This window comes from Idiotropiscis lumnitzeri, chromosome 18 (assembly GCF_059441095.1).
Source record: "Idiotropiscis lumnitzeri isolate Australia: NSW breed Sydney's pygmy pipehorse chromosome 18, RoL_Ilum_1.0, whole genome shotgun sequence".
In the NCBI taxonomy this organism is placed as follows: domain Eukaryota; kingdom Metazoa; phylum Chordata; class Actinopteri; order Syngnathiformes; family Syngnathidae; genus Idiotropiscis; species Idiotropiscis lumnitzeri.
The window spans coordinates 1,653,632-1,676,654 of record NC_142408.1 but is presented as its reverse complement, the minus strand read 5'-3'; the positions used below and the strand labels follow the sequence as shown (position 1 = coordinate 1,676,654).

Below are 23,023 nucleotides of genomic sequence, written 5' to 3'. Positions count from 1 at the left end.
GATGCCCTCGAAGCCGTAAAAGCGCCCGCGACGGCGTGGAGACTGAATAGTTGCAAATGTGCAATGCCATTTCTAGCAGGGCCAACGGAATATTCAATGAAATGGAAAATGGAATTTCCCAATAATAAAGCAGCAGTTATTCTTTTTTTTTTTTTTTTTTTTTACAGAAATATCAACAATTGGAAGGACATGGATGATTTTTAGCTTTCATTTATATAACATGTCAAATCCATCAGTGTCGCTAATTATATCCTTCCATTCATCCAGTTTCTACACGGCTTAACCGATTCAAAGTCACAAGGAGCTGGAGTTTGGAAGAGCAATACCGTATTTTTCCGACTATAAGGGTTATAAGGCGCAATGAACACGTCTATTTTATTTTTACCTTTTAAACTTCCATATATAGGAGGCACGGGTTATAAGGGTTATATTACTGCACATTAAGGGAAACAACCCAGCATAGCAAATAAGCCAAACTTCATTCCACTTCCATTTGACATCCGTACATAAGGCGCGCCCGGTTATAATGCTCCCTGTCAAATCTTGAGCAAATTAAAGCATTTTAAGAGTGCCTTATAGTCCCAAAAAAATAAAAAATAATAAAAAAAAAAATATATATATATATATATATATATATATATATATATATATATATATATATATATGTGATGGTGACATATCCAACCTGGAACATTTTCATTGTTTCCTACATGAATGAATTGTTAGAAGTCTCCCTCGTCATCCTTCTTGTGGCTTCAACATTTTTTTTTTTTTTAAATGAATGCAGATAAAAAATCTTATCTCCCGCTTCCTTTTTGATCCACATCTTTCCATCATATTTTCTGCTCACTTTCCAGCAATTAGGAGCTCTCACTCTGGCATCTTGTGGAACTCCCCTCGTTCCTTCCCGGATGAAAAGCTATTTTGGTGCGTGATTGGAGAATGATGCCGCTACTTAGCGAGTCGCTCCGTCAGTGCAAATGGAACGGGGGGTGGGGGGTGGGGGGGTAGGATGGGAGAGGAGGGGGAAAAAGCTCGAGAGGAGTAGTGGCTCCCCGGGGCGCTGTAGCTGTGATGGGTGAGCTGTCAAACGGCCCATTGTCCAAATTACCCAGCAAGCACCGTGTCACCACCCGGGACTAATTTACGCTACTCTACGAGTGGAGTCGGTGCGAGAACGGAGAAGAGGATGTAGGTGAAGTGGCAGGTTGCATGCGGGGGGACGGGGGTCTTACCTCAAATCCTACACAGAAGGCACTCAAACACCACAAAATCTTTGGAGAAATATTGAATGGAAAAATATGGAAAGAGGTGGAATGATATCTAATTATATGGAATCATATGAAATGATTTTGGGGTCTTCATGCCAAGTGGAAAAAAAACCCCAAAAAACAGGAACGTGCGTCAACGCAACACATCCACGGACGCTCCGAAGACCGTCGCGCGGCAGGCGAAACCCGGCATTGAGCGGTGGGCCGTGGTGAAGGCGATGCGTCACACCCCCTGAGTGCCTCGCCTTGCTCCCTCGACTTTGATGTGATGACTGCACTTTGGCTAATTGGCTCGGAAACAGCGGCCGATGCGTTTCCGGCACCAGGCTGTGAGTGAATGGAAAACACCATGTCATTATTTGGAGAATAAAGCGTCTGCTACTGTGGAGAATAACAGCTCTGTCACGAGCACATGACCTTGGAGCTCCGAGTCCCGGGAGACCAGCTCACATATTGGCTTGAAGAGGGAAAATTTGACAATTTCTATAAAGTCCTATATGAAAGTTTTTAAACCGTAAACAGAAAAGAATTCCAAACTCATCTTGCTCTAACATTCGTGTGACTTTAAAAAAAAAAGGCTCTCCGTTGACAACCCAGGCTAAAGTTAAAATAGCTGAGACGATTTTACCTAAAACATCAGTAAAAGCGATGGAATCTCCCATTCATGCTCTTGAACCTCGTCAAAGTTCTTCGAAAAAAATGATAAACCATTCTTACAAATTAACGTGAAAGTTTACGCAAAGCAATTTTGAAAAGCGTTTGAAATTCTCCAGTCAGGATTTCGCAAGCTGATTCGTCGAGTCACTTAATTTCCCACAAACTTACTGGTTTCTTTTCAGGCTCAAACGACAACATGAGTGAAAACCGCACTGGCCGTGCTTCTTTTTCCCCCTTCGCCCACGCTGGCGCCAAATCCCTTCTGGCGCTCGGCTCCGCCCACTCCACCCTCAACACTCATCCTGCTTTTCCTTTGCTGCGTGACCTCATGTGCTTATTTGCCCGTCTTTCCTCCCGGCGCGTCATCACTTGCCAAAGGCTCGGTCGTCAGCTTCTATTTGGTGACATATTCATCATTGCATAATAATATATACGGCGTGTTAAGCACACCAAAGTCCTCATTTTCACACGAGCTGACGAATGGCTGATTGCCGCACTGAAGACTCCGAATGACAGACATTCATTCCTTCAACATGCTGCGGAAAAGGAGTGTCGTGGAACCTCGGTTGACGGGCGAGATGGTTTGGGAACAATCAGAAAAGGAAAAAAGAATAAGAAAAATTTGGGCTTTGGGTTTACAGTCTTGGTATGGCGGCGCAAATCTCACAGCTTTCTGCTTTTTCTGACACGATATAATCATCTGTGCTTTTTTTAAAAAAATGTTTTTTTATTTTGCCAAAAATGGCCAACGCATCCCGCAATGCAACGAGCTGTGTGGCCTCAGGCCAATTTGAGCTGGCTGTAATTTTTTTAACCGATTTATTTTATTGCACAGAATTAAAATTTTAGATTTAATCGGCCGATTAAGCGCTTTTGATTTTTGATGTTTGTTTTTTTTAATGAATTAATTTACTTTCAACACATGACAACATAAGAAAAAAACAACGTTCAAATAACCCCCCTTAAAAAAAATCGATTACTCACTCCGTTTGCTTATAATTAATTTCTTTTTGTCCATTTGTGAAGAGACCAAAAATAAGTTATTTTTATTATTACATATTTTTAATTAATCGGTTAACTCAACTTCACCGTAATCGGCATGTACCCTTAGAAAAATAAATAAATAAATAAAAAATCTGCATCGTCGGGTCCCACACACAACATTCAAAATTGTTCTGCAACGGGAGCGGATTAATTGCATTTCCATTCAGTTCACCTCCTCGGTTTGCAAAAGTTGCCGTTTGATAAACGGGGTCGCAGACCAAATTCAATTTGCAACTCGAGGTTTCACTGCACCCACACAACCTGCAAATGTCCGCAGGATAGGATTGACACCCACGCAGCTCTCATGCAAAAATACTTCATGTCAAGAACATGAAACTGGAAATGTGTCGCCCCGCGTGGAAGCTCACAAAGTTTCCTGACAAGCTCCCAGGGCTGGATTTACGCTGCACGCTTTGCAATTTTGATCACAATTGTGATATGTGACATGGTAAATAGAAAAAAAGAAAAGATGGATTTGGAATTGGGCCTCTTTTGAAATGTGTGTAAAAACAAAAATCTGATATTCGTTGAATTAAATAATTGAAATAAGAGTCTAAAGCGATGGCAAGTTATTATTTATTTTTACAGGATTCATTGATTAATCAACAGACCAATCGATGATTAAAAAGAATCGTTAGTTGCAGCTCAAACCATTTGAAGATGCATGCGTTTTGCGTTACGAGCATGGTCACGAAACGCTCCAGGCACCACTGCATATGAAAGCAGATGGTCATATTCCTTTATTTATTTCTTTTTGATGAAGGCGTTAAATCATGACTTGGCGCTTGGACCTGCAGTCCAGTAATACATCACAATAAACATTTTGTCGCGTCATATTTTTCCAGACATTTAACACGAGACTTGGTAGACTTTGACGTAATGTGCCAAAAAGTGCCAACTACAAGTACATGGTTGTGTGTGTGTGTGTGTGTGTGTGAGCGCGGGGTTTCATATATTTAAACGTGTGTGCGTGTGGCTGTGCATGTGTGATGGCTGAATTCATGTGACAAGGCAGATGTAATGCAGATTCATAAATCTTAGCCTCGGGATCAGTAGATGTGGAGCGGGGGTGATATATGAATGTGCACACACACACACACACACACACGCATAGACCCCTAATGGAGCTGATAATAAAAACAAGACTCCAGCCGCAATAGTGCCTAATCAACATGACTGTATATCTGGCCCTCAGGCTTACGACGCATATACTGTATACTCACGCTCACAAACACACTTTCTCACTCACACCTCCTCACTCTCACACACTGTACGTTCGCAAAGGCACTCACTCACGTTCATACTCTCACACATTTACATACACTGGAAAACAGTTTTGGCCAATTGTTTTAAGTCAATTCAACACACCATTTTGTTTCAGTGTCCTCTCGCACAGAAGCTCAAAAACTCTCTCACTTAAAACACTTTCTCACACATTATCACACTCTAGCAAAGTCACACTCGACCAAATTCTTTCATGAGCTCTCACACACAGAGACAAATGCCCTGTCATTGTCTTTCACACATGTGCACTCTCCAACACTATTTCACGCTGACTCTCACATTAAAAATCCCAGGAATGTAGTCACAGACGCTTAAATGGTCTCTCACTCATCCACACACACAGAACTCAAACCACTCACACACTTACACTCATTTACACTTTTTATCACAGTCTTTTTCCTCTCACATTAATACTGAAGCTCTCACACACACCAAAAAATCCCACACTCAACTCACATTTTCTCTCTCTCTCTATATTCTCGGACTTGCTCTCTCACATGCACTCACAATCGCACACTAACACAAACTTCAATCACAGTTACACACTTTCTCTCACACTATTAACACATCCTCTGTACATGCACGCAGTCTCAAACACTCTCACAGTTACTCTCACGCACAGACAGACACATCCGCTCTCACACACTTACTCATCTCTCATCATCTGTATGATCTTTTTTTTTAACACACACTCACACGCTCTCTCATTATCTCACACCCTACCGCCCACAAACTCTCAAGCACACACCCTAAGAAAAATCCTCAAATTTAGACATACACACATAAACACACACACACACACCCCCACACACTCCCCACCATTACAAATATACAAATCACCAAAGTCGATCCTATTTTCCGGCACTTCATTATGTCGCTTTGAGCCGTAACACATCCGGAGTTGGATGTGAGGCCGTAATGCTGTTAACGTCTCAACGGTGTTACATAAGCCCGCCCCAGTTGTACAACACGCTAATTCTCGACTCACAACCGAGGCGAAACGTTGCAGTCGTCCACAAAGCCTCGACCAGCTGATTTGCAGCCCCGCTGCCAAGATTCTCCGCAGACGGCTGCGGGGGGAGAAAAAAAACGAGAGCTGATCGCTTGATATCACATCAGATGGCCTTTTAAACGCTCCGCTAAGCCCGTAATAAGTGTTGTGCAGCTTTAATTGCAACCGCGCAAGCCCAGAGTGCAGCCTCTAATCAACATTTTTTTGCCCTCTCTCATAAATTATAACATTTGTGCTGCACTTGATGTCATATTTATACGGGACTCGGGCTTAATTTTGACATGTTGTTTACTTTCGTAAGAAGTTGTAATAAAAAAAAAAAAACAGCAGTACAGTGGTGGACATTGAGATGAACGAAAATGTTGAACAGGCAATCATGTTCTCATTGGCGCTCTCATACAGAAAAGTGGCAGGTCGATAGCTTTCGTGCAAAGTCAAGTCGCTTCTGATGAGGCTGCTGTTGGCGGAGAAAAAAAAACACAGATAGAAGGAAGCCTGCGTGAACGGGACACAATCGCTGACGATTTTTTTTTTTTGCCAGTACAATAAACACCAGGAGAAGCCAGGATTGAGATTGTGAGCCTGTTTAGAATGATCGTGCCACCAGATACGTCCACTGGAGGGAAGTCATCGAGTATTTGTAGTGGATTGTGCCAAAATACAAAAATAGATTCATAAATGTATAAAAACAAAAAGTTCTTCAATATTAAATGCAAATGTATTGGACTTAAAGATTTTATTTTGTATTTTTTTTACCGCAAGTATTCAAATGTGAGATCTTAGAGAGCCACAATGTTGCTAAAGAGTCGGTTATTACAATTCTGTATATCCAAGATGGAAAAGGGTGAAAATACATCACACCTGTTAATGTGTTAGAGCCACTTGGGGACCCGTGTGTGTGTGTGTGTGAAAGGGCGTGACTGCATTAGGGAATCACACACCCAGCTCCACTCACCAGGGGAGCGCTGTCAGCCTGTGATTTCGCCCGTGTCCCTCCGAGCCAGTGAAATAGGTCAACCACGTATAATGGCGGGGCAACGAGGAGCAAGTACGGCGCCCCCACTCCTCCTCCTCCTCCTCCTCCTCGGGACCAGCCAGCCGCTGAAAGCAAGTTGCCCCCCCCATCACACCCCCGTGGATGCGGGGGGATGCAGCCACAACATGTCCACCTCACAGCCACAACAACCATTTACGGAGCGGTTAGGAGGCTCGTGCAATTTTTTTCGGTTGACGAATAGCGGGCTGATAACAAACAATGCAAAACGCCAAAACTAAGAGCATCCGTCCGTATCTTATAACACTTCAAGAAATGGATATTGGAACACAAGTGGAGGAGCAACACATGCAGATAGTTATTATGACCGTGCCAACATGCATAAATTCTTTATCCTCGGCAAAGAATGGCTCATATTGCTGACGCTTTATTTTCTTTGAAATGCTACTAGTCTAAACATGATTTTATGATTCATATTATATTTAAATAACGAATGAGATGATTTCATCTGTTTTCATCCATCTCAGGAGGCTGACGTTTTGGCCTCATAGCTCCGCCCCCTCGGGCATGCGAGCAAATCAAGAAACTTTTTGTGACGCCAACGTCCGTCATTTTTTTTTTCAAGGATGTTTCAGTCCCTGTAAATTAATGCACAGTTGGAATATTCCCATCAGTGATTGTCTGGCGTGCAGGACAAAGTGAAGCTTGGACATCCCATCCCATAATAATCGAGGTGGGGCGAGACAGCGAAGCGGGCAGCCGTCTGCAGGCATTAACAAGGCTCCCGCTTCTTGTTAATGGGCGAGGGGAGAGCGTGTCATGTAAACAGTTGATTTAAAAGTCTCTTAATAAGAATAAAATCAATTTGCGGCTTCCCAAAGTCAATGTAAATGCGGGAGGGGGGAGGGGCCGAATCAGAAGTTCTCCTATCGGCTATAATTCCAAAGAGGATCGCATGTATGCGTCCATGAATGAGCATATTGGCCATTTCATGATGTGCGGCGCATGATTAAGAATGCTCCTGGCTTCATTTGTCTCGGGGCATGTTGAATCATCCGAGCATCGCAATAAATAATGTTTGCATCTCAAATCAATTTGCAAATGTGAGAAATTAAAACAAGGTCGCAAAGTGGACGTGATGTTGGTTGGCAGCAAAAGGAGCATCTCGGAAAGTTTGTTTGAGTGTCACAAACTTTGTCTTATATTCGAATGTGTTCATGTCTAAAAGATGAATTGGCAGAATCGGTTAAAAAATAAAAAATCAACCGATTATGGACAATTTTAAAATTGCTAATATCAGCCGATTAAATCTGCTGATCGATTAATCGTTTGGAGCTGATCGACAATACAAATAATTTCTAATAGTTTTTTTCCATTCATCTCTAAATTCTTAATCATCCAGGTCATGGTAATCGGGGAACGTTCAAACTAGCCGAAACATTAAAAACATTAAAAAATGACTAAGCAATCGAAGTGCGCAAAGGCTGTGGGAGGGGGAGTAAAAAGTATTCATGACATTTTTTTTTTTTTTATAAGGTTTGCAGGATGGTCTGTAACCTGTAATCCATTTTGAAAAAAGGCTTTAACATAAACGGTGGAAATAGTCAAGCGCTGTAAATACTTGCCTTATGCACTGTATTATTACGTGCTTTCCTAATAGATGCGCCAACAAAAACAAGTAACGCCCTGGTTTTTTTTTTTGGGGGGGGGGGGGGCATCATGTTCCCACCCCCTCCGCCGTCTCCCGCGGCTGTGACCTTTTCTCTCTCGTGGAACAGGACACCGTGCGTCTCCTTCTCCCTCATGCATTAATGATCCGCGGTAGAGCTGAGGGCATCGGTCTGTCTTGCAGCCCGTCCGCAAGGCGACCCACTTCCACTTCCAAGGACCCGTAGCAGCGGGTTGGCCAATGCAAATAACGAGTCACGGCCGAGACGGAAAAAGACAGATGGACAAGATAGTGGCGCAGTCTAATAAGTGGAAGGCTGACTCTTCTCATCTCGACAGCTCGCGTTTCGATGACTCTCCCTGGTGGCAGATATGGAAAACACAAAAAAGGGGAGGAAAAAAAAAAGGAAAAGAAAAAAAAAATGGGCGATGATGGCGAGTGGACAGTGGACACAAAGCAACTGGAGCCAATTATCTGGCTCATATTGAAGCTCGCACAGATACAGCCGACAGGAATGGAGCCGCTTCACATCGGCCATTTAATAGCATTTGAAAAAAACACATATGGACATAAAATGTGATTTATGTGGCCCTGGCTCGTTGGCTAAGAAAAACATTTCATATTCAATCTTTCTTTGCAAAACCTTGGCTGGTGTGTGTACAAGGACGGGTCACCTCGAATCTTTTGAAATTGTTATTTTTTTCTTATTTATTGTCATATTTTGTTTTTCGTGATGTATTTATTTTTTTCACATCTTGTACAAAGACCAATTCACAGCAGAGGACGTTTTCTCTCAAATTTATCTTTGAAATGGATCAGAACAAATGTGTGCTACGTGTATGCTAGGTTATGCTTTGGCTAAGCTAGGCTAGCCTTAAGTTATCATAGTTGAGGTTAAATTAGTTTAGTGAGTATAAAACTCACCCAGGCTAGATTAGCTTTGTCAAGGTTAGCTAAAGATTATGATAGATGAGCTATATTTGGCAAAATTAGAATATGATTTTAGATTAGTAGACTGTTGGATAGCTTAGGCTACGCTAAGCAAAGCTAAGCAAAGCAAAGTTAGACAGAGCAAGATTAGGTTCGGTCTGGTTAAAATAAATCTTAAAATAGCCTAACCCGAGTAGAATGAGCAAATATTAGAAGAGTAGGTTTTTAGTTGATCATTTTTAGGATTGGTTAGCCTTTGGTAACATAAGCCCAGGTAAATTTCGGCTAACTCAAAGAAAGATTTTTTTTTTAGGGTTCCAGTTTTAAAGTTAGTTAGCTGACATTCTATTGAGAATGTGTAGTACAATGTAATATATAATAATAAGTTATTTGTGTATTTGGACTTGATGATGGAAATGGAAATGATGGGTCATTTATGAAGTACATCCCTTCAAGAAAAAAAATATTCTGCTGGCATCGCAGTGTAGTTCACGTTCAAATGGGAGAGTCGCACAATGTTACAACAGCCGTAGTGATCCAACGGCTGATACTGTAATCTCACTTTTTTGTTTTTTGGGGAATTTTGTTTGTTTATTGTCTCAATCTTGCAAGCATTCTCTCCATTCTGACAGACACAAATTCCCGTCTGCGGGGGATGAAAAGATCTCCAGCGTACGCCTCTCAGCCGCCCCGTTCCCAAATATTTGACTTTGCCTGTGATCCGCAACCCTCGCAGGTTTCTGTCGGGCTTTTCCGCACCGCCGATCACTGTTTCCAAAGCAGGTGTTGAAAACAAAACAAGCCGATGAGTAATCCCAAAACAAAATCAAACAGAGGGAGAGAGGCGGGCTTCTTGAATTCTGGTAATTTGAAAACGCAACTTCCTCCAAAGTGAGCAACCACAAAATAATACATCTGAAGGATGACGTTTGACGTGACAATAACGATGTGTCAAATAATGCCGATATGACTTTTGTCGCGCTTCAGGGCGATGCTGAGACCTTGATATGTTCTTCCTCGCGAGGGAACACACATCCACAAGCAAATTGGGCCGACAGATCAAAGCGCATCACCGACTGGCAAGCACTGCTCCGAACGTTCCGAAGGATGATTTCCTAAAAGCAAATTATTATTACGATGTTGCTCAAGGAATTGACCAATGCTAACAGGACCCCCAAAACCTTTCGAGATACGATAGTTTTCAAGGCAGGCGAAAAATATGCAATTTTTTATTATTTTTAACATAATTGTTAAGACATTTGTATTGTTTTTTGTTTGTCTTTTTTTTTTTTATAAAAAAACAACAACAAAAAATTGTAAAGTAAAAAAAAAAAAAAACTACTGTTTTTTATTACTTACAGTATTGTTGGTATATTGGGGATTATTGCTTATTGTTTTTGCTATTAATTTGTGTTTTTGTTGCTGATGTTTTTATTAATTTTGTTTTAAAACTGGTGTTACCATTGTTGCTATTTTTCTATCATTTTCTTTTGCATTTTTGTATTGTTGGCATTTTCTGGATTACTGTTATTGCCATGCTCTTATTATTGTTGCTCTTATTATTTTTATATTATTTTGTATTATTTTTTTTGTGTTAGAACAGCTGTCGTTGGTAATTTTGTAAAATTGTAGCTCTTATTTGTGCATTTTTTTTTAGTAGTTGTAATTATTATTATCATCATCGCCACCATTATTTTCATCGTCCTAATTATTATTATAATTAAAATAATTTTTTGTTATTATTATTGGAGGCACGGAGACTTGTGTTTTGGATATTTCACTTTAATCGCTTCTGAAACGTGCGTCACTGCTCATCAAATTAGGTCACAAATAATCCTGTAACATGAAAGGTTTCTACTTGACACGGCAGAGAAAGAAGCGCTACCGGTGGCATTTACCGTCACTTCGTATTAGTCACTAATTAGTTGAAAGCATGACAACAAAGCAACCTTGATGTCATTAAGCTTGAAGCAAAAGAAGACACTATGTCGTATCTAGTAGGACTTATGTGGTGCAGGATCTGTAGAATGTGTCGCAAGGTCAGCCTCAACGCGATAGAGACAATGCAGATGTCTTCAAGATTTGCTCTTCCTCCCAACTGTTGCCTTTTCTGTCAGGTTTCAGGACACTATGAGTGTTTGAAAAAAAAAATGTTAATGTGTTTGGTTATGTTAACTCATTCACTTCCAGCCAATTGAAAAAAATATATTTTGACGTCTTTAGCCGTCAATGGCAGTCATTGAGTTAATGACATAGCTGAAGCAAAAAAAAAAAGAAAAAGGCTGCAGCAGCATAATGCAATCCTGCCAGAATGCAAACGCTCTGGAAATGCAAACGCCGGCATTGAGAGTCAATCCGAGTATCTGTGTCACATTTTCCTCACGTCTTTTTTCATACAGTCACGGCATATTGTGAGTGTTCGCACTAAACGCCCCTTTTCCTATCACACGCCATGCGGCGTCAACATTGCATATTAAAGGCAATATACTACCAGAGCGCCCCTCCAGCTTTCATATCAGCGTGGCTGTCCCCAATGGATCCATTAGCGTTTATAGGCCTGTACATTAGCCCATGACGGCTGCCTGCCGCCTTCCGCGAAACACCGACACACTAATGTGCGTCTTTTAAAATATATATATATATATATATAAAACGTTGTATCAAAAGTATCGATACTTGGTATCGGCACAAAAAGTATCGCCGCAACAAAAATGATATTCCCCCCCCCCCATGTTATACATTGTTCTTATTATTTCGCATCTTTTGATTAATTGTAGATATGAGCAAACAAGCGTTTTTCATAGTTCTTGACACCAAATTGGGTAATTAACGATGACAAGCCAACATCTTCTGCATCTTGCAGACAACAGCTGAAAGTGGTATTAAAGGTCATGACCTTTGGAAGAGTCTTCAAGCCTCAGCACACACGTTGATGAGGTGAGTTCAGGAAGCATTTTCAATCGGACGTCTCACTCTGCACCTTTCTGCTCATTTTTAAAATTATTTTTTTTTTTACTTCAAACAGGCTGGCGCAGATGTTCTTGCGACACCTCCCACATTGCACTGAGCTTCTCATCACCGCCGCGTATTTTAAATATGTAAAAAACAATATGGCAAAGAAACGTCCACAGCGGTTTGGGTTCCTCCTGCCAGAACAAGAGGCGCATTCATGGGCGAAATAGATGCGACAATTAGTCACATTTCAAATCCTCGGCTCCATTAGAGGAAAAGCTGCTGCGTGTTGTGCGAGCACAACCACGAGCTTGCCAGAAAGTCACTTTTTGCCTCATCCTCATCGCCAAAATGATGAGGATGAGGAGGAGAAGCTTTTACACTGCAGGCCGAAAATCCCTTTCATGATATTTGAGTCCCTTTATCATTTTTTTTCATTTACTCTACAGTCGGACTTGAGATCCTTCTGGTGTGCATGACTTGGCCACAGGGGGCAGTATAATACAGTCAAGCAGCGCAAAGAAGAGTTTCACAACTACTCAAAGTGGCTCAGTAGGCTAGAGGAATGTCATTTTTTTTCTGTAGAGGATAAAGAATATATTCCTGAAAGTATCTGTTGCTAAAAGAATCATAAAACTTTCATCTAGATCGGAGGATGTCAAACCACATGGAGGAAAATCTCTTACCGAGTGGGCCGGAGAAGTTGTACTTGTGGCCAGTTGGCGAATTTGGGGCGGCCGTCCTGATTTTTATACTTCAGCAAATGTTCTCGCGGGCCGGATTAAACTTGTTTGCGGGACTGATCCGGCCCGCGGGCCGTATGTTTGTGTGTGTTAGCATTAAGCTAGCAGAAGGCATGGTGGTGTGTTTTAAATACACCACATAATTGTCTTTAGGTTTAGGTTTGTGTAATTCTCTTTTTTATGGTTCGTTTTCTAATCAAATTCAACGGAGAGTGGCAATAAACAGCTCGCAGCGAAGCACGTGATACAACCGAAATGGATATTAAAAAAAAGCGACGGTGCTGCTCGCCGGTTGTCAGAAAATGTACTCCCGAGTGGCAACTTGTGTCAATCTGTCACATCAATCTGGGAAGAAATGGCGCAAAGAATGCGGGCCGCCGCCGAGCCGTCAGTCACGGCGCTTTAGGAGACGGCTCGGGTCAACTCTGGTAGTCAGAGGTTAAAGCCATTACGAGCGGCCCGACTCAACTCGCCCACCTCTGACCCTTATCTCGCAAACACGCTCTCGGTCATCGCGTCAGGCAGGTGTTTTCATCTCTTGTGAAAACTCGGGAACGATAATTCAATTCAGATGGACAGAGAAGTTGGTTGATAATGGCGCTCGTTACGTCGACCAAACTCAGAAATACGGGATTATTTAAATAAATAAATCTAATTAAATCATCAATTTTATTTTTTTCAATTCATTTTAATGTCCTGAGAGTTGCTGCTCAAAAGAATTGGCGAAATTTCAAATGATTTTGTCGGACAAATGTAATCGTACTCATGATGAAACAAATATTATGAAATATTTCAATCACTTTTAAAAATTGATCAACTCAATATATGAAGTTTTCAATGCTGTAGGAAAATTTTGGAAAGTAGTCTTGCACAATATAATCGAAAAAAAAAAATGGTTTTCACCCAAAAAAATTTGTATTTTCTTTATGTGTGAGTAAATTCTCAGTCATTAAACTCGCAAAGGTTCAATCGAGGCAACTGGACTTTTTTTGTTTGTTGAATTTGTTGCGTTTGTTTCTCGTTTTCCGTAAACATTTCAATAAATGACTTTTGGCGGCGGATTACGCAGGAACGGGAGTGGGATCTCAAACTGGCTGCACGGGTGTACCTAATGGTGTGTCCGTTTCTATTCGAATGGCCTCGCCGTCAAATGAGCCATCCTTCCTCTCATGTTCCCGTCTTCCAAACACATTACACTTGCCGTTCTTTTATTTTTCATGAGTTAGGGGAACGAGGGGTCCAACCTCACTGCACTCTCAGCCTTATGTTTGAATATTTCATGGCCAACGCGCAGTTATACCCACGGAACGCGCACACACACACACACAAGCAAGTGACTGCCGAGAGGAGGTGTCCCTTGCAAATGCTAATTGAACTCGTCCACGGGTCAGCGGGCCTTCCTGTTTTCCCTCCTCCAGCAGATCCATTCGGGCGGGCCGGGAAGTTTTTGCTTCTCGCTGTGCTACAAGAAACATTCCGAGGTCGTACGAAACCAAATGGGAGGGAGGGGAAGGGGGGGGTCGGTCGTTTCGGGGTTTCAGACGGAGGCAGAAAGTGGCGAGTCTGTTTATGTGAACCTCGCAACTGTTATTGCCTCGCTCACCGACTTATAATGCGATGGCGAACCTCGAGGTTAAGTCGATCCGCGACCGAGCTCGGAACCGAATTGGTGGCTTTTTGATTTTTGTTTTGTTTTTTTAAATTCAAACCATTTTGCTTCGACTAAACAGAAAAAGATGGAATTGTAACCAACATTATTGCAGTTAACCAAAACCAACATAGCAACGAAAACCAATATTGGAAAAAAAAAATGGTGAATGAAATTAAAAAACGAAAGTGCTTCCTTCAAATTTACAGTGCAAACAGTAGTGCGCCACCATCTTGTGGCGAACAGTGGAATTACACCCAAAATTAACACAGCACATAAAAAAAATTCTTCGAACGAGTGTAAACCTGCAACACGCGATGGGGGAGGGGCTACTATATTAAAAAAGTTATTTTTGCCAAATGACGACTATGCGGAAGTCCACTGGAATGCAAAAGCGTATTTTTTTAAATCTGTCTATGTATAATTCATAGTGAGGAACAACATTGTTACCGTGCAGGTGAAGGGTAAAAAAAACAAACTAAAGAATTCTTACCTTTGTTTGCGACGGAAGCGTCAGGAAAATATGAAGAGCGTGGGAGAGAAACAGAAGAAGAAAACTCAAATTAGCGAGTGAGCACAAACCAACAACGTCGCACACACATGAAAGCATAGCATCGACTTGTGGGTTTTTTTTTCGGTTGTTGTTAATTTTCTGCACATTCTTTCATAACAACTAAAAGCGGGGGGGCAAACACTGCTCCCTTTCAGAGTACCCCGGCTGCAACATATGTTTCCGGGAGCACCATCAAATCTGTTTTCCGAGCGGGCCAAACGCTTTTAATTAGCCCCGACTCTATTTGTTTTCATTTGCGTGATTTATCCCCTTTCATTTGGCAGCTCGCTAACATGTCCCAGACCAGGGAGGCCGACGTTGCCCGGGGCAAAAAGGATACGTATGGACCACGGCAAGCTGGTGAGTTTTATTGGAGCGGGCGGAGGCCACCTGTCGTGCGGCTCGACGCCGGGAATACCAACGGACGCGCTCGAGCGGGGATCTTGCGTATGATCCTTTGGGTAAACACATTTCCTTTGATGCAAAGGCCTCAGGGGAGCGAGAGGTATGAGAGAGATGAAGGTGGGATGTCGCCTAAAGACCCAAAGAGGGCTTATTAGATATTTGGACAAGCGTTTTTGGACTACATAAAGCTGGCTTTTGCCGGAGGGGAAGCGAGCGGCTTGATGGGTTTGGCGCTCGGCAGTACAAACGCTTGGACGGCCAGCATCTGGCCTGATGACGGCAAATCAATCATGAGCTAACATCTGCATGATCTACAACGGCCGTTTTTAAAACTGCGGGCTCCAGACATTCCACGACATCTTTCTGAGGGGTTGAAAACGATGTTGTATCGTTTCAAAAACTGCATCGTGACATTTGGGAACCGGCACGACCATAAAAGAGGCAGTGTATCGGGCTTAATATATTTACAGGATTGCGATGTCATGCGTATCTGAATAATACATTACGATTATCGTGAACTTTTGCGTCTTTCTGACTCACCAGCAATTAGGTTACGCGTTAAGTAAAAGACAAAGTTCAAGAAATGCAATGGAAGCTGGAATTTTTTTTTCAGATGTTACTCAACTAGTGTGAAACTGGAACAAAAATGTGACAAAATACAGGTACATAAACGTATATTTAAAAAATAAAGTAGGTGTGCTAAATATATTTGCGAGTGAAGGGCTAAATGAGAGGAAGGCGAGGGATGCAATGAAAAAAAAAAAAATCTGTCATGTCAGTATCGGTGACTGTTATCGGCAGCATTCTCAAGTACTCGATACACTGAAATAAAGCCAGTATCAGTACTCAGCCAACCCAATTAATTATTGAATTCAACTCAACTTTCTTTCGATGAGTGCTTCATGAATATTTAGGTTGAAACATGAAAAAAAATAAATAAAAAAAGTTTTTAAGACAGTATCTTTAATTGGGCTTACGATTACAAAGAAATGATTTCTCACCTGTTCGGGGTGCCTGGACCTGAACGGTTTAAGCCATAACTTTGAAAACAGACAAGTAACCGTTTGACCTCGATCCTTGACACGGTCGCCTCCAGCATTTAAAACAGCAACCCAAATAAACGGGCGGCAAGGTAAAACACGTTAAACACCAGAAGGCCTTAAAAGAAAAACAAGGCACCTCCGTACAGCTTTTGATCGATGGATATCATTATTTTTCTTTATGTCCACACACCGGATCCGTCTTTGCTCAAACGTCTCGGCTCCGGCCGAGCCAAGCCGAGCCCGCGGGCCAAGAGGGAGGGGCGCCTCGGCAGATCAACGCGGGGTTAACCGGCAGTGTTAAGATTTAAAAGGAGATGTAAGTGGTCTCCATTAGAATGTTGTAGCCGGAGGGCCTTGAGGGGGCTGATGAAGGCCAAGTGCAAAGGGACAGGAGATGAGGTGCCCCTGAGACATGACACCGAGGCGGTGCAGGAGAAAATGAAGCCGGAGGGCCGTGCCACGAGGTCGGATCGGCCTCCAAATGAAAGCCGCAGCTATTTACCTCCCCCGGCCGGCCCGGGGACTCGGGGGCAGGAAATGAGAGTGCACAAAGGGTCCGTGTTACAGTAGCTTCACAGTCTGCGGGGTCTAATCAAGAACCGCAGGAACTGCAGTTGAGACTCATGAGCTGAGCCAGAATTTTCAACATTATGCGCCTGTATGAGCTCCCTAGAGCAAAAAAAAAAAAATGCTGACAGCTGGTTGCGACTGGCCAGACTGTTGGAAGACGCGAACGTGCCAGGGAGCACATTTGAATGCATACCGATGCTAATGGACCTGTCAGGAGTTGATCTCGGATCGTCAAACTTTACGTCGCAGCAGCTAAGACCACTTTTGCTGTCGCCTTTGGTGTCTTGAACCTTCACATTCTTGGTTTTATAAACGACGTTTTGACAACTGTGCCTGCGCAAGACAAAACCGAAGGTGGTTTGCCGCCCCAAAAACACATTCGGCTATGCTAATGTAGCAATTTTCAGCCAATGTAAATTTCCAGATTTGAACCCGACAGAGAATGCACTTTAGAGATGAAAGGCAGTAACTTCAAACACATGGCACAGAGTATGACTATTTTTTTTTGGTATAGGACTGAATGATTTTGAAATATCATCTGCTGTATTTAAAAAATAAATAAATAAAAACTATATACAAGCCGCACCAGAATTTTGGACTATAAATGCCCATAAAGGTACATAAATATATTGAGTGCCTTTTAACACGGCAACACCTTTGCTCATTAAAACAGAACAGACCCAAGAGAAAAATAAATAAATAAATCGAGATTTATTTCGTGTATTTTCTGAACTATAGAGCGCCCCTAGTGGTGAAAGAAAAATCCACAGAAAAAGCGGCACCGTTGTATTAGCCGCATGGTTCCAAATCGAGGAAAAAAGTCGCGGCTTGTCGTCCGAAAAATGTGAGCTAATTTTCCCCTCCACCAAAGTTCCAAGCCTGGTCAAGGAACAAATGAAACTCAAGGCACCTCTGTACTTAAACTCCAAAAGCGATGCTAGCCCCCCCCCCTTTCAATCGAACAACCTTTTTATTCACTCACCCAGCGTTTTTAATTCAATTTTCCCTTGACGAGCAACCCCTGGCCTGCGCCGCTTGGCAGCGCAATAAGTGGAGGTCTCAACCCGCCACTTTAATAAATGTGTTAATTCCAAGCGCGGCGGGCGGAGACAATGCCAACGTGGGAGATGACTTCCCCACCATTCATTTCCGCCGTCTGTCTCGGGTGGAAGCGGGGGAGCGGGAGACGGGCCGCGGGGGGGGAAATGAAGACCATACATCAAGCTGAGGCACCCCGGCGAGTCTGACATGGCTTCGGTCCGCTTCAGGTTCATGTCGACACGCTTACTTAAAGACTTGCTGGAAGAATATAAACCAGCATATTAGAATAATATTTAGGGAGGATTGATTTCACATACTGATTTGACCTGAACGTCCAATGCTATTATGCTAGCGCTTTGTAGCGCGCGCACAGCATATTAACAACATCGCCATGGCGATTGCGCTTCCATTCAAGCTGAATGTTTCTATTATTAAGCGGCCCCAACGAAATCCTTGAGGCAAGACCATCCGCGCTGAATATCAACTCTTTGTCTAATTACACGAACAACAAAGACGGAAGGAAGGGGAAGGTGCAACGTGATGAAGCCGTTGCCACGGCGGTGAGATGAGCTCATTAGCGTTGCTTGTGACCACCGCGATGGCAACATGAGAATTACATGACGGTACACGGCTTGCGTTGTGACGTCGGAACGTCGCGTCGTGCTGAACCTTCTTTAGGTTTCGTTTGAATTCTAAGGTGTGGGATATTCAAATCGAGAGGTTTGATGCATCTTAGTCAGCATTCAGGAGGTTTGTAAACCTCAATATTTTTCAAATGTCAGTCATCTGTAGGATAGGAAGGAAAGACAAAGAACATGAGTCAATTGTTTCATGGCTACGATGAGGAGGCAGTAGCGACTCAGTTACAAAACCCACTTGGTGTCTGTTGGAATGAGTCGCCAAATAGTTGCTTATTACTATGTAATAAAGCCTTAATTAACTACATTTACTCAATGCGTGTTTGTTTTTTAATAAAGACTCCACAACTGATCCAAGTTTTGTTCCGATAGTTTCTTAAATCCTCTGGAGTTCAGGAAAATCGCACAAGTTCGATATCTGGGCGGCTCTTTCTTAGCTTGGTATCATTTTTCAGACCCACATTAACACAGAAGTCAAATTTCGAGAAGACCCGATTTCCGTGTCCAGAAACCATCCCTTAGTTACGTCTTCATCGCAGACGTTTGCTTGGAGAAAATCTACTCTTAAACTCCACACCCCCGAGAGGTGAAAGGTCACCTCACTCACATCTGGGAGACTTCAGAAAAGCCTGTCACTCCCGACCGGCGGGCGCTGTAAACACAGCGCTCCATAATCTTCCCTCCCTTGCCACGTAAACACACAAGACACAAAAGCTTCAGGTTCCGGCCCGTCGATAAGACTAAACACCGTCCCCCTTGCCTTTTAATGGCTCTTTCGGACCAGACTGAAAGCTTTTCTCTTGACTCTCGCTCCCCAGTTTGTTTAAACAAGTTCATTAGCGGTGCTCGATGTGATGGGAGGCCGGAGCCTCTCCCAAGTCTGTCGCAGATCACAGCGCCACTCACGGGGGGGGGGGGGGACAAAGACACTCGAAGCTCATCTCGACAGACCGACGGGGGACGGCTTGACTCGACATGTCGACGATGCCAAACACGGCAAACTAAAAGGCAGATTTTGCCCAACCTCGAACAGATGCATGACTTCTCGTCAGTAGCTGATATGTTCTGAACCAATCTCCAGAGTTCTAGTGGGAACCCATGCAATAAATAATTCACTATTTCTGGGGTGAGTTTCATACAACATGAGTCTCACTCACACAGGCTGCAAAAAAAAAATATATATATATATATTTTTTTCCAGTAGCTGTGAGCTTTTGGCAAAACACAAGATTTCTTGAGCAAAAAGTAAGTCAAAAGTGGAAAACACGTAAATGATCCGCAGTGGCGATTGCAAGACTGCTGCGTGTTGTTACACAACGACAACAACGTCCTCGCTACGTCAACAAATGATCACAAGATTCCCGGAAGTGCCAATCGGAAGATCTTGCATGCCGACGTTTGAGCCAACTTGTCCCCCCCCCCCCCCAAAGGATAGCGGCAGAAGAGAACACGCTCGCGCTTTCTTAGTGTTTATTATGATCATAGAGAATCTATTGCCACAACATAACACTCTTATTTATTTGTTTTTTTTTCCTTGACTTGTGAGTGGAACAACTTTCACAAGTTTTATTTTCGTTGACAGTTGTCACTTGCCATTAGCGTCCATGTTGGTTCACTTTTATGTTAATTGTTAAATTGTGGATTTAATCTGGAAACCTTGGACTGGATTATATTATCTTAAATTAAAATTGTTGTGTGCTGAGCAAAAAAAAAAAAATGATTGTCATGAAAAGGACCCCCTAATTATACAGAATATTTGCAGTGTAAGAATCATTAAAACGATATCCTAGCAGTCGCTCCATTCCCACTAAAGACGTCAACGTCATCGAAGGATCGTTTCACACTTTCTCGACCGTGCAATTTATTTGCTTTAGCAGAGACGAGGGACCAAGATATTGGAAGCAAAGAAGAGATAAAAAAAAGAAAATAGAGGTTGCGTCTCGGGAGTGACAGAGATACACAAAGAAAAAACGTCTGACATCTTTCTACAAAATAGAAGCGAGGGCAATCGAGGATGACGATTGCCGGGGAAAGGAGACGTCGATTAAAAGTGTTGACGGTTTAGATCTGCGGGGGGTTATTGATTAAGAGAGTAAGGAGGAGGCATCGGAAGGCAGTCTGGCAAGTGGGGAGGGAAAAGGTAGAGGTAAGAAGGCGGAGGCGAGGGAAGTGGAACGAGGGGAGTTGAGAGGGGGTTCACGAGTACGAGCGATGGCCGCTTTTGGGGACGTGAGTTCACCGGCAGAGACACTTCAGTATATACAAGCCGCAGTTTTCTATCGTGGAAAAAAATGTTGTGGTTTTACTGCATGAACTGAACAATTTTGTCCTGTGAATGCACATAACGGTACAAAAACGGATTCTTAAAAAGTGTGCCTTTTAACATAGCAACAACTTTGCTCATTAAAACAGAACAGACCCAAGAGAAAAAAAAAAAAAAAAAGAGATTTATTTAGCATATCTTCTGAACTATAGAGCGCCCCTAGTGGTGAAAGAAAAATCCCCAGAAAAGCTGCACCGTCGTATTAGCTGCATGGTTCAAAATCGAGGAAAAAGTAGCAGCTTATAGTCGGGAAAATACGGTACACATGTTGTGTATTGAAAGCAGCCAGACAACTGCCAAAAAAAGAATAACTTCATATTTACAACGAAAGCCACCATTGGCATGAAACAGATGATTTGATTTATTTATTTATTTATTTTTTTAATTAAGAAAATGTGCAATAGATGTGCAATAATGACAATGAGCTCAACATGGACTCAACTGAGCAGAAATCTACAAATGCAGCGTGGTTCTTTCCTATTGGTCAGCTCGTGACCGCCATCTTGTGTTCATCTTAAATTGCGTGCATGGCAACTTCAAGCATTTCTCCTCCCACCGAGACCCGAGTGCCGAGGAATTGCATATCGTCCTCTTTAATGTTAAGTAGCATTATGCTAATGGAGGCAGCGGGCCTATTCCACTTTATTAAATAAAGCTGCTGGAAAATGAATGCGATTATGAATTTCGCTGTTGTTAATGGAGCGTGGCGGGGAACAGTGTTGACTTTTCTCTTCTGATATGATGATCGGGGTGATATTTCACGCACGAGCCTACAGTTGCATCCGACGTATAATCTGGTATCACAGCGGGGGCTTTTAATAAATTTGTCTTGCGTGCACAAGAACATTGCGAGAGACAAAGTAAGAGGAGGCCAATTTGCTCACAACACTCCCGATGAATTGAACGGTCGCAGAATCGCAGACGGCGAACTGGAAGGAGCACGGGAGGGTCCTCAGGAAATTCAACCGGGACAAGAAACGGCCCATGGAGGCCCTGCCGACCTACTGTGTCTCTACCTGTTACGGCGGCTGCACTGAGGCAGACGGAGTGAACCTCCAGAGGACGGTCAAACGAGCGCAGGCGTAGGGCCCAGATTATGCCCGCTGTTTACCGACGAGAGGCCCAGGTGGACGGAAGGCTTGGCTAACTTGCGGCACGGGGGCCAAGCTCATGAAACCGCATCCAGGAACATCCCGAGACCTCCCCTCCTGGGAGGATCTCACGGTCGCTCTCCCACCATCCCCCACTTGCCAGAGTCTCCGACACCAGAGCACTTAACCTCAACAGGCCCCCCTCCCTTACTTAGTCTGCCCTCGAGGTGGCATCGCATCAAATCAGCTGCTGCGGAGCCTGGAGGATGAATAATGAATGGAAGAACATGGCACTGGTAACCATTAGGGTGCCTGCTCCTTCGTAGGCACATGGCAAGATTATTTTCATCTTAAAAGATTTTTTTTTTTTTTTTAATCGGGGACAGACCCCACACAAGAAAGAAATTCTGGCCAGTTTTGGCCGTATTGTGCGTGGCTATGTAAAGCCCTTTGAGACTGTCTGTGATTAAGGGCTATACAAATAAAATTGACTTGACTTGACATGATCTCACAAGATAAACTTTTAAGACCTAAGCTGGTGTGTCGTTTGACGTCCTCGATCGGGGGAAGGCGCAAAAACGAGCAGCCGGGTTTTCTTTACGTGCGTACCTGTCCTCAGTTCTCACTCCTAAGGAACTGTGCTGCGTCGGCCCTTTTTTTTTTTTTCTTTTCGAATGCATCCCGCCGCTCTCTCAGCCCCGGTGTCACTTTCAGTTTACCTTCCCCTGCTGGGAATCCCGCACCAATTATTTGGACTACAATACACACTTTGGCTCCTCGCCGCCCAAAAACAACGACACCAAACAGCACGTCTTTGGGGAAAAGAGAAAAGGAAACACATCTGTGGATCTCTGACAACATTCCGCAGAGTCTGAAATACCTCCCGACTGTTAATTGAATACGCAGAGAGAAACATTTGAGGAGAGAGATGGCCCGGAGCCAGGTTACACGAGGCGGCACAATCGGATAAAGACATGAATCAATGGCGTAAGTCGATTACACGGCAGCGTCTACGTACCTCTTGATATTCGGCAACGCGAGCGAGAACGAGCGAGTCGGCCAGGAGCATCCGGATGACAAACGCACTCTCGGATGCACGCCGCTTATCAGATATTAAGACTGGAAACACTCGTCAGACGATTCAGCCTTGACGAA

At 43.1% G+C, this 23,023-nt stretch overlaps 1 protein-coding gene across 10 annotated transcripts in view; it reads right to left on the bottom strand.

Moving 5' to 3' along the window:
• The window catches only part of unc5cb (unc-5 netrin receptor Cb), a 152,411-nt gene that overhangs the window by 47,733 nt on the left and 81,655 nt on the right, over positions 1-23,023 (bottom strand). Inside the window, exon 1 of one of the 10 annotated variants that reach the window (XM_088281332.1) lies at positions 14,698-14,790. The exons of the other annotated variants lie outside the window; for them this stretch is intronic. The gene's annotated coding sequence lies outside the window, so the exon portion shown is untranslated. Of the gene's footprint in view, positions 1-14,697; positions 14,791-23,023 lie in introns of those variants that run through there. 10 annotated transcript variants of the gene reach the window in all.